At 48.6% G+C, this 10,000-nt stretch overlaps 1 protein-coding gene across 5 annotated transcripts in view; it reads right to left on the bottom strand.

Annotated features, from left to right (window-relative positions):
- The window catches only part of LOC118778720 (arginine-glutamic acid dipeptide repeats protein-like), a 173,814-nt gene that overhangs the window by 117,755 nt on the left and 46,059 nt on the right, over positions 1-10,000 (bottom strand). For 2 of the 5 annotated variants that reach the window (XM_036530366.1, XM_036530367.1), the window contains exon 1: positions 7,509-7,578. The exons of 2 other annotated variants lie outside the window; for them this stretch is intronic. The gene's annotated coding sequence lies outside the window, so the exon portion shown is untranslated. Of the gene's footprint in view, positions 1-7,508; positions 7,579-10,000 lie in introns of those variants that run through there. One more of the 5 variants, XM_036530363.1, reaches the window with a different exon arrangement.

The raw sequence follows: 10,000 nt of genomic DNA, 5'->3' as shown, positions 1-10,000 counted from the left end.
AGCATGTTAAAACAAATTTCCTAAGGACTGTTTCTATTAATATTCATTACCTGATTGACAGCTATGAAACGTTACGAAATTTCTGCAGTGTGTTAGGTTGGCCAGATAACAGTGGGTTAAATATTGTGGAAGCCAAATGAATTTGGCTGATTTGGCAAATGAAAACAGTGTAAAATGATGAGAGCGTACCTAGCAGAAACAGAATACACTTGCTGTTTTTAGAGCCAATTACCGAAGCCAGAAAACCACAGCTCCCCCGTTTCCAAACCTAATATGTACTCGATCGGCTGTGTTTTATTACGGTTACTGTCGGTAGCAGGAAATTTAATATGGAACCAAAATTAAACGAAAGCATAGTTTCCTTCACATCGATGCATTCTTACAGGCGGCCAAGTTCAGTTCGTTTTGAAAGGAGATGAGGAATTTTGGATTACAGAAATCGCTAAATTGGATTACAGAAAGCATACAGCCTATGCAATTTCCCTCCCCCCAGGAATGCGATGCACAGAACTAGCCGAATATCAAATGCAGCCTATGCAGTACATTAATCAAGTAATCACAGATGTTTCAGCTCTTATTTTTACAACTTTCCCACAAATCTCATGACAAAGAGCCATAACTTACCACTGACAGCGTAAGCTTTTTTTTTAATACATAAACCCTCAGAGGTCTTGAACCTCTCATATTACATAACTACTAACGTCTCTGTCTCTTCATGGTATACAATTCAAATCTACAGTTCGGTGCACAAAATCAGATGCATGTGAAGAGAAAATATTCTACCGGTGTGATTGCTCTGCCGTTTTCTGTATAGTGGGAGGCCATAATGGCAGGGTTCAGGAGCACCGCCAGAGAATGGGAGCAGGCAGAAAAAACAACACATCAGCATCATATTAGGGCAGTAATACCCAACTTAAAAAACTGCTTAGGGTCTTGCCGTGTGCACAACTGCCTTTGGGAGGGAACATCTCTATGCAAATCAGCACCAAGGCAGTGCCAGGAGATGGCTGGGTTTCTGAGAGAGCATTAAAAGACACCAGCTGATGCTTTGGAGAGCAAGTAAAGCTTCATCATATGGCATGGAGGGAAAAAGCCAAAAGGCAAGAGCGGAGGTGGTGTGGAAAACACTAGAGGCTATACTGGGATGAGACCGTCTCTTTAAGCCTAGCGCCGGTGCGGTGTGGACGCCCTGTGCTGTGACACAAAAATTCCGAAATGCTGGCTCCTCCCTGCAGCTGTCCCTTCAGTCTGCTGCTCGAGGCCAGCCTGTCACCGCCACGCTGTCCTCGCTAAGCAGCTAAATGTTTGGCCTGACAGCTCGTCTGGTGACAACCGTAGCCAATCCTGAGAGAAAGTATGCACAGAGGCGCAGACACCAGCAGGCAGCAGGTGTTTCACCTGCTCAATCAGCGCGCCGGGGGGGGCTCCCAGTACATAAGGGATGAGTCAGTGACAAGCAACGCTCCTCCCTGTGGTCTCCACATACTTATCTCAGTTTAGGGACCGGGTTCGCCACCGAATGCATGCGGTTGAGAGAGGCAGGCCTGATCCTCCCGGTCCGCCTACGGACACAGGAAGAGTGGTCACCGGGCCTCCGAAAATGATGAGGCATCCCCGGACCAAGCGTTAGCCATTCCCCCAAATACCGGAACAATCTGCAAGCTGACAGCGCCCCCGTCCCTCTTGTCAAACTCCCACCAGTTCCCCATATCGACCGTGCGATGCACTCCCACGAAGAGCGCTGTAAATCCCACCTCGGGGCACTCAATTTGAACGGGTGCCAAATGGCATCACACTCCACTTATAAAACCCATACTGTTAAATGTCTTCCGTGGCAACCAAACACCACTGCGTGCGCTCCCAGGCTTCACAGCCCTTAAAGCGGCTGACCATCGCCACACAGGCAGAGGCCTGGGCCCTCATCCATCCCTCCCTTTCGCTCATGTAGGTTACCCCCCCCCCTCCCTTTTATTTTAGGTTACAGCTAATTGTCTATTGGACTTAATCCCCCGGGGACAGGCTATGGTGTATTACTGCGCAGTCTAACTCGATCTCCATAATCCAGTTTCAAACTCGAGCTGGGCAGAGAGAGCAGGGCGTTTACCCGATTAAGGCGGTGCGTCACACAGAGGAACAGGCTTTCGCCAGGCCCTGCTGGAGCCGCGCACTGACCCCGAGGTGCTCCTGCCTGACCTCACAGCACGCACACGCACACACACAACGCAGCCTGGTTGTGGAAAACCTTACTCAGGGAAAGCGTCTGTCAGCCAGCACACATTTATAAATCTGCCTGGTAAAGATGACAGACTTCACTTGTGCTAAATTAAACCCTTTTCCCTGGGGGGTTCCATTTCAAATACTGCACTTTTTTTTGCTGTGAAAACTAATTTCCAGCTCCACTTAGACACACGTTCTATGGTAATTGGAAGGGAGAACTGACCTGGGTGCCCTTTAGGACTTGTCACCTGGCGGGGGTGGGTCAAACGAGCCTTTAAGAACCCGTGTCCCCGTCAATCCCGCTGTGCACCACTATGGACACGCAAGCAAATGGATTCACCGCTGCTTGAGACGCCATCACTCCTGACAGGTTTGTGCAGCAATTCCTGATGTTCTTCTGTAGTGGGGAGTGCGGTGCTCAGGGCTCCGAGCTCAGTGTGGTCCCGGGGGGGGGGGGGGGGGGGCAGAAATCTCTCCCCCGAGCCATGTGCCGAGCCGCCTCCCACTGGTGCTGCTGCTAATACAACATTTACAGCCCTCCTCCATTCCCTTCCGCAGCCATTCCGGCTCTCAACACCACCACTTCACACCTCAGTTTCCCCAGGTTTCCCATGAGCCACGGGAAATTATTCCCCGGAATGCCACAGCAATAAGGGTCCAACACATTTTGCAGGAATGGCTAACAGCACTGATGGCGAACTTTAAGGCACACCAAATTGTGTTTCATGAAAAAAGCTTTTTTCTTTTTGCCACTTGCGGTTCCCCGTGTTGGTTTAGAGACGTGAGGTGACGTTGATGGATGCGTCCCGATGGAAGTCCCGAAATGAGATCAACCACCTCAAATCAGATCACCTGCCTCCTGTTTGCTCTGGCTCGGCCCATTAACTCAAATGATTACACACTGTACGCACCTCTTCAGCAGGCAAAAATCCATTACCGCTATATGAACACAATCCTGGATTAATCAGTCACATCTTTGCCCTAGCCAACGCTATTGTTTTCCACTGAACACAACACGCAGGGGCTGGGTGGGGGGGGGGGGGGCGGGGGGTGTACGCTCGCTGCGATTTAGTAATTTACACAGTCCCCATTTGTGCATCTGAAAAGGTTATCATCCGCAGCAGTGCCTGGGGAAACGCTTCTCGTCTTCCCAGTTAATCTACAGAATTAGATCACATTCCAGTCTAAGAATAACGAGTCAGGGATGCCGTCGTTTATAATGCCTCCTGCTCAGCGCCACCTCCGCCTGTTGAAATAGGAGCTGCTCTACTCACACATTCGAGAGAATCCAACGATGCTGAACTGGGATCAGCCCTTAGCGAGGCGAGGCGTATTCATGGTCATAATCGGCGCCGCCATTAAGGCAATCCCAGATCAGGTGAAAGAGCTGCATTCCCCTCTGTCTAGGTGAAGACACTGGCTCTTTTAACCCCACAGTACAACACATAGAAGCCATAGAATACTATATAAAAGCATGAAGGCTGAAGACAACCATTCCCTGAATCACAGCACACGCTGGGGGTTGTCAATGCCCTTCAGGGTGGAGAGTGGGGGGAGGGACCCGTGCAGCACAATTGGCAAAACACAAGATCAATGAGCAAATTATCAAGAGATGTGATGATTTCTAGCAAGGCCAGTTATCATTACAGAATGAGCAGCTGATGAATCATTCACAGGCGCGATGAATAATTCAGAGTTAACAGCAGGTTTGATGCATTAGTAAAGCTGTGAAACGCCCCGACTAAAATGCTTATGCTCGGAATATGAACATTTTGAGAATGCATTACACACGCGAGCCCCCCCACCCCCAAATCCCCAGTCAGATCTGCCACACCACCACTCAAATCAGGAGGTTTAGATCGTGCCTCGCTCATAACGGCCGGTCGATCTGGACATGAGATCCTTTTCCCCTCAGCGGTCTCAAACAGACAGCCGTTTGTTCGGTTAACGCACACGAGACGGGCGATCTGGAGCTTCAGCTTCACAAATTTTCCCCCTCCGATTGTGTCACTCGAGCATTGCCTCACCAGGGCCTGGAAAAAAGGAGGGTCTGTGTGGCCTTTAGATTCGGCTTTACAACTATCTCCACATCCATGCCCCCCTTCCCACCCCCCCGGCCCCCCGCTGCATTGACACATGTGGGAGACAGCTCCAGTGGGCTCAGCTGGTTTAGCGGGGAGCTACAAATAACCCTTATTCTAATTAAACTCATTTCCTCCCCCCTCCTATTCCACGGTTCAAGCAAATTACACGTCCCTGGACCTGCTTAGCACATCTAGATTGGGGGGGGGGGGGGTGCGCATACAACAGTCAAACATTTGCTTTTTCACTCCATAGTCCCTCAATTGAGCGGACAGACCTGCATTCTAAATTAAATAAATGAGTAGCGAGTAGCGGGGTGGGGGTGGGAAGAGATGGAGAATTGGAGATGAACCAGTAAAAGTAAACTCTCGCCGCACGGCCCCCGGGTCATCCGCAGCAACAAAGGAAGTGGCAAAGAGCGTGGTGTTAATTACAGCTTTCCTGCCTCCATTTTATTCACCAACTGTTACACAGTGGGGCCCATTGGTCCTGCTCCGCCACACTCCTTTCTCTCTCTCTCTCTCGCTCTCTCACACCCCTCAGCAAAAGCCTCAGCACTGACAGAGGGAAAGAAACGGACACGTAAGCGCAATCACGCCGACTTCCACTCGGCCAGCAGATTAAAGGACTTTTCTCCCGCTGTCCATCAGCTGCTGCTGTCCCAAAGCGAGAGGCTTCATGAGTGAGCGAGTCCTACACTCTCTTCAGTTCCTCTGAGGTGAGACTTATGCAAGAACAGAAAAGGAGCACATTACATTCATTTAGCAGGCACTAGCATCGCAACGCCCGCGTTAACTTCTGAACACAACCCGCAAACGGCATAAAAACATCACACTCTTTTTGCTGCCGGGCTTCTCGTTCGTTAAGCCTGAAAAATCAAAGTAACAGTATATCTCAAAACGATAACAAGAACGGCTGCCTTGCATGGTGAGATTCAGTCTGTTTCCCCTGCTGCCAGGACCGGGAGCCTAAAATGACCCCTCTGCATCCTCTTTGTTGGTTATCATACTGTGTGCGTGGCAGTCCAGCCAAGATCCCTTCGTAAACACATCCTGGTTCATTAGGATCACGATTGACTTCTTCCTCACTCATACACAGCAGCTTGCTAATTTAATTATTCATTTAGAGTAAACTGCTGTCTGACCTCTGGGGAGGCACTCAAAGACAAACACACACACACACACACCACACACAAACGAGGAGAGATTTCCTAATTGTGAGCAACCTGCGTTTTTATGTTCACACTCTGATAGTAAGATAAGACCAATGACTCATAACAGCTAGCCTCTTTACGCTCTGGAGTCAAAGAGTAATGTTTACATTATGTATGAGGAAGAGGTGGGGTCCCTCTCAGACATTTCAAACGGCGCTGCACAGAAGCATGACAAGCGATCCTTACGCCCGCGCTTGGAAAACCTCCAGACATTTCCCTCCCCGGTTTTTCTTGCCTTGGTAACACGCTGGTAATTACTTCCTAGATCTACAGTTTCATCGTGCTGGAAGGTTTCCGCGCAGCCTGCTTCGTCGTTTCTGAACACCTCCTGGACACATCTGCCGGGGTTGCAGAGGTTGCGCTGAGCCTCTCTAACAGGAATGCACGGTCCGCCACACGCTGCCTGCCTCGTGACCTTCGACCTCCCTCTGAAAATGGCTGCCAAGTGCTTTGTTACTCTGACAGTCTGTTTCAAAAGAGGCTGGAAGGACAGCGCATACAAAAAAAATCTAAATTTACGACAAAAAGCCGTACGATTCCGAAAATGAAAACTAACGAGCAGCAAACGAGACGGAGGTTGGGGGCTGGGTGTCACGCCACGGTCTGGGAAAGTTCACGTAAATACAGTAGTTATAAAAGTCCAATTAATTGTTCTCAATCACTGCGATTTAGAGAGTGAAGTGCCCTCCCACTCCAATGCATTAATCACGTCTGAATCATTAGGCCAGGGGTCAGCTCCGAGCGAACACAGAGGGAGGCTGGAAAATAAAAGATAACTGGCGACTGTTAAGCGGAACACAAAGCAAATTATCTGAGACTTCTCATGGATAGTTCTATAAAAGGCTGCGGCACACAAAAAAGACAAGACTGCCTCTTCCAACAAAAACAAGAGGCCCAACAGGGTAGCTCATTTAAATCGTTGGGATTTAAACGCTGCCGTCGCGTTTATGGTTCGGTTGCAATTAAAGCTGGTCGGATCACGCCTACAATCACACGAATCTGCCGTATTTGTATCTGAAATACCTCGGAGATTACAAAGCTGATGGGTCCCGTGAAATTAAAGACGGCCTGTGTGGTGAAAAAAAAGCAATCCACTTCACACAGAGACGGTACATAGAGCGTGGTGACAACTGTAAGGCACTCGAGAGAAGCCAACTGCGAAATCATAAACGTCTTTTTTTCTCTCACTCTAAACATCCCCCCCCTACCCCTTCTGCACTCTGAGGAACAACTGGCTGCGAGTTAACTAATCGCACACAACTCCACAGAGGCCAAGTAACATGTGCTCCGCACACAGTTTACGTGCTCAGGACAACAAAAGGAAGTAGCTGGAGCGGATTTGTTTGCCCCTAAACAATCTGCGACTGGTCGGGCTAACGACAAATGCATAATCTCTGCTTCCAGTGTTTTGTGTAAACACGCAGGCTAATGTATTTGTATATCGAAATGACCAGATCTGAGGACCAGTCTGTCCTTTGTAAGTTAAAAAAACAATTAGAAATACTTAACTTAAACCCTTGTATAATAGCATTTTGGTTGATTTTTATTACTTCGTGTACAAAACGTCTGAGGTGTGTGATTTTTCTCAGTAATGGGAGGGGGCCGTTGGGGTTGTCCAACTGCTACAACTGGCTGGTGATCTGTATCCAAATTCCCAGGAAAGCATTCTGAAAAAAATCTTTGCAACAATGCTTTTGCTGAACTACCGGTCTAATGCTAACAACAAACGCTTCCTTGCCGAGCGCGCAGCGTAGCGAGTATCAAAAGTTAGCTACACTTCCAAAAACAATAGACAAATACTGCTTTCCAGCGAGTTCATAAACGCGTGGCGAGATTGCCAACATCCCCTTTTAATTAAAGTTCCCGATGCTGTGCCCCCCCTTCCTCTCTCGACACACACACACACACACACACACACACACACACACCCTCCGCCTTCGTATCCCCCTCCTCCCCCTCAACCCAGCCACCTCTTTTTTAATGAAATAACACTCACCCGCCAGTCTGATAATCTTTAAATTCCAGCAGACTGCTGCAAACACCTTCAAACACAATCCCAGCAGCTGCTCCGAACTGACCCCGGCGAACCTTCTTCCTCGCCTGGGCCAAGTCCAAGAACCAGGGCTAAACAAGATCACCCAGGCACTTTATCCGTTAACAGCCGATGTCCATACAGATGGGGGGAAAAGGCACTTGCCTCAACAAAAGACGGCCTCGCTTTGCTTATTTATTCTCGCACAAATCACCAAGGGACCTTCTCTCAAATCGCACGTCTCACTTCAGTCCCCGCTTGCCATGATAAAGCTCTCAGCGTCGAGAGCAGTGAGTGCAAGTAGTAGATACTGTAGTTTCGCGGATGGGAAATCACTGAGCTCAACGTTTACCGACTCCGCTTCCTTTTTTCACACACACAGACACACACACACACACGCGCTCTCGCTCGCTCCCCCTTCCCCTCTCTCGTGCATACACACACCACGCTCCCTCCCTCCCTCAGCTGTTGAACAGACGCATCCACATGGCTGACCTAGTCTTTCTTTATCCAGACACTAGTGAAGGAGAATTACCCACCACCAGTAAAATCGGCCGACCGGAAAACCCGGACTGGATCACGCTGGGACAACGGGGCGCGAAAGGGGGGAATCGTGATTGACGGCAACTCGTAAGGGCACGGTCTGCTCGAAAATGCATCGGTAAGCAAGATATTAGAGCCTGCATCCCGAACGTGATCAGCCGCTCACATCCGCGGCTGCTGCAAAGAATATTAATACCACGCTCTGACGTGTAGCTGTAGATCAAAGAGGGGGGGGGGACAACACAGGAAGAGAAAAATCCCTTTTGTCTGGACTAATTGAATAAACATTATCTACAACTCATCCGTATTGCCAACAGAGATTTGCAGCAGAGTGTATTAAGGACCCGTTTAAAAGTGCGTGTGTGTATGTATTAATTGGCCAGAGTGAGGTTTATCGCGAGAGCCAAATCCCGAAGAACACACAACAAAAGCAGAGACAAAAATTAGACATTCGGTGTGCGCTGCGACAGTGTGTTGTAGGTAGTGCCCTAATTTGCATGTATAGATAATTAATATCCCATCTTTTGTTTCACGGCAGCGTCGTTCAGACCCTCTCTATTGGGTATTTCAAAGATTCGTATGATCATAACAGTCAGCGCGTGTAATGCATAAACGATCTTGCCCCAGAGCTGACACCATTTTGTTTACATACGCTTGAAGGCTTACACTAAAATCCTGTGGCATCCTGTCAATGAGTTTTTCTCCTTTCTTTGAGTGCTATGTCAAAGGTAATTAATATGCTGTTTATCATTCTCTAACCGACAGGAAAAAAAAAACATATTAGGATTAAAGCTAAATAGAGCACCTTGGGAAATTATCGAGCTATGCTTTATTTATGCCATTGTTTTTTCCACCTTCAAGCAGAGGAATGAATGAATGCATTGATCCACCTAAATGATTTTCATTTCCAATGCAATTAGGGTGGAATTGAGATGTCTTTGAGCCATCACACTAGTCAGAAAAACATGGGGGGGGGGTGCGGGGGAGGCATTCCACACCAATGAGGCGACTGCCAGGACACGCCACCGTATGATGAATTCACCACTGTATAAGAAACATCAAACGTCCATGTCCTACCCAACCATGACCAAACAAACACGATGCAATGCCAGTCATTTGATAACGTCAACCGCAAAAAAAAAAAAATAAAGCTTTAAGTATTCAGAGAGGCGGCAGGAATCGATAGGAATCGAGTTTGGTGTGGTGCTTGGCGCGGGCCCTTTGTTACGCTATAAACCAGGTTGTGTGGCAGGTTTTCAACGGGAGGAGGAGGTGGCTGTGTGTGTGTGTGTGTGTGTGTGTGTGGTGGTGGTGGTGGGGGGGGGTGTTACTTGAGCCACAAGCACTGTGGAACGCGTTCCAACTTCTATGCAAGCCAGACAGTGTGACTTCTGTTTGCCCGCACGGTCCTAGGCCCAACCCCACACCCACGCTTGAAATGCACAAGGCAGCGAGCATTCCCTGCCACCCCCATGGACCTGAAGCCCGACTGCAACCTTGACAGCGCGGACATGCCAAGTTACCTCCCAAAAACAAGGAGGAAATGGTAGCAAACGAGAAAAATGGACAGAGAGAAAGAGACACGCACCAGTCTGAATCTACAGTGACAACACAACGGATTTTCAGAACAGCTTTGCTCAACCCCTGTGTCTCCACTAGTCTACCATTAAGCTGGGCATCAGCCATGTTAATCTCAACAGAAGCGTGGTCTGTGTGGAGTTAATTTCATTACTGACGCATCCATGAGGCCCCTGAACAGATGGGTTTCAGGAAAGTAAACCAGCGCTGTTTTTGTTCCATTTTGTTTTGTTTTTTGATGTGACACACGCTGACCATTTTCAGTGTCACTGGGAATCAAAGCAACCGGCTGTCACATGTAGGTGCTGTCAGATCCAACATGCCTGTTATGAGCG

This window comes from Megalops cyprinoides, chromosome 6, assembly GCF_013368585.1.
Source record: "Megalops cyprinoides isolate fMegCyp1 chromosome 6, fMegCyp1.pri, whole genome shotgun sequence".
Classification (NCBI taxonomy): domain Eukaryota; kingdom Metazoa; phylum Chordata; class Actinopteri; order Elopiformes; family Megalopidae; genus Megalops; species Megalops cyprinoides.
This window is presented reverse-complemented; position numbering and strand designations above follow the sequence as displayed.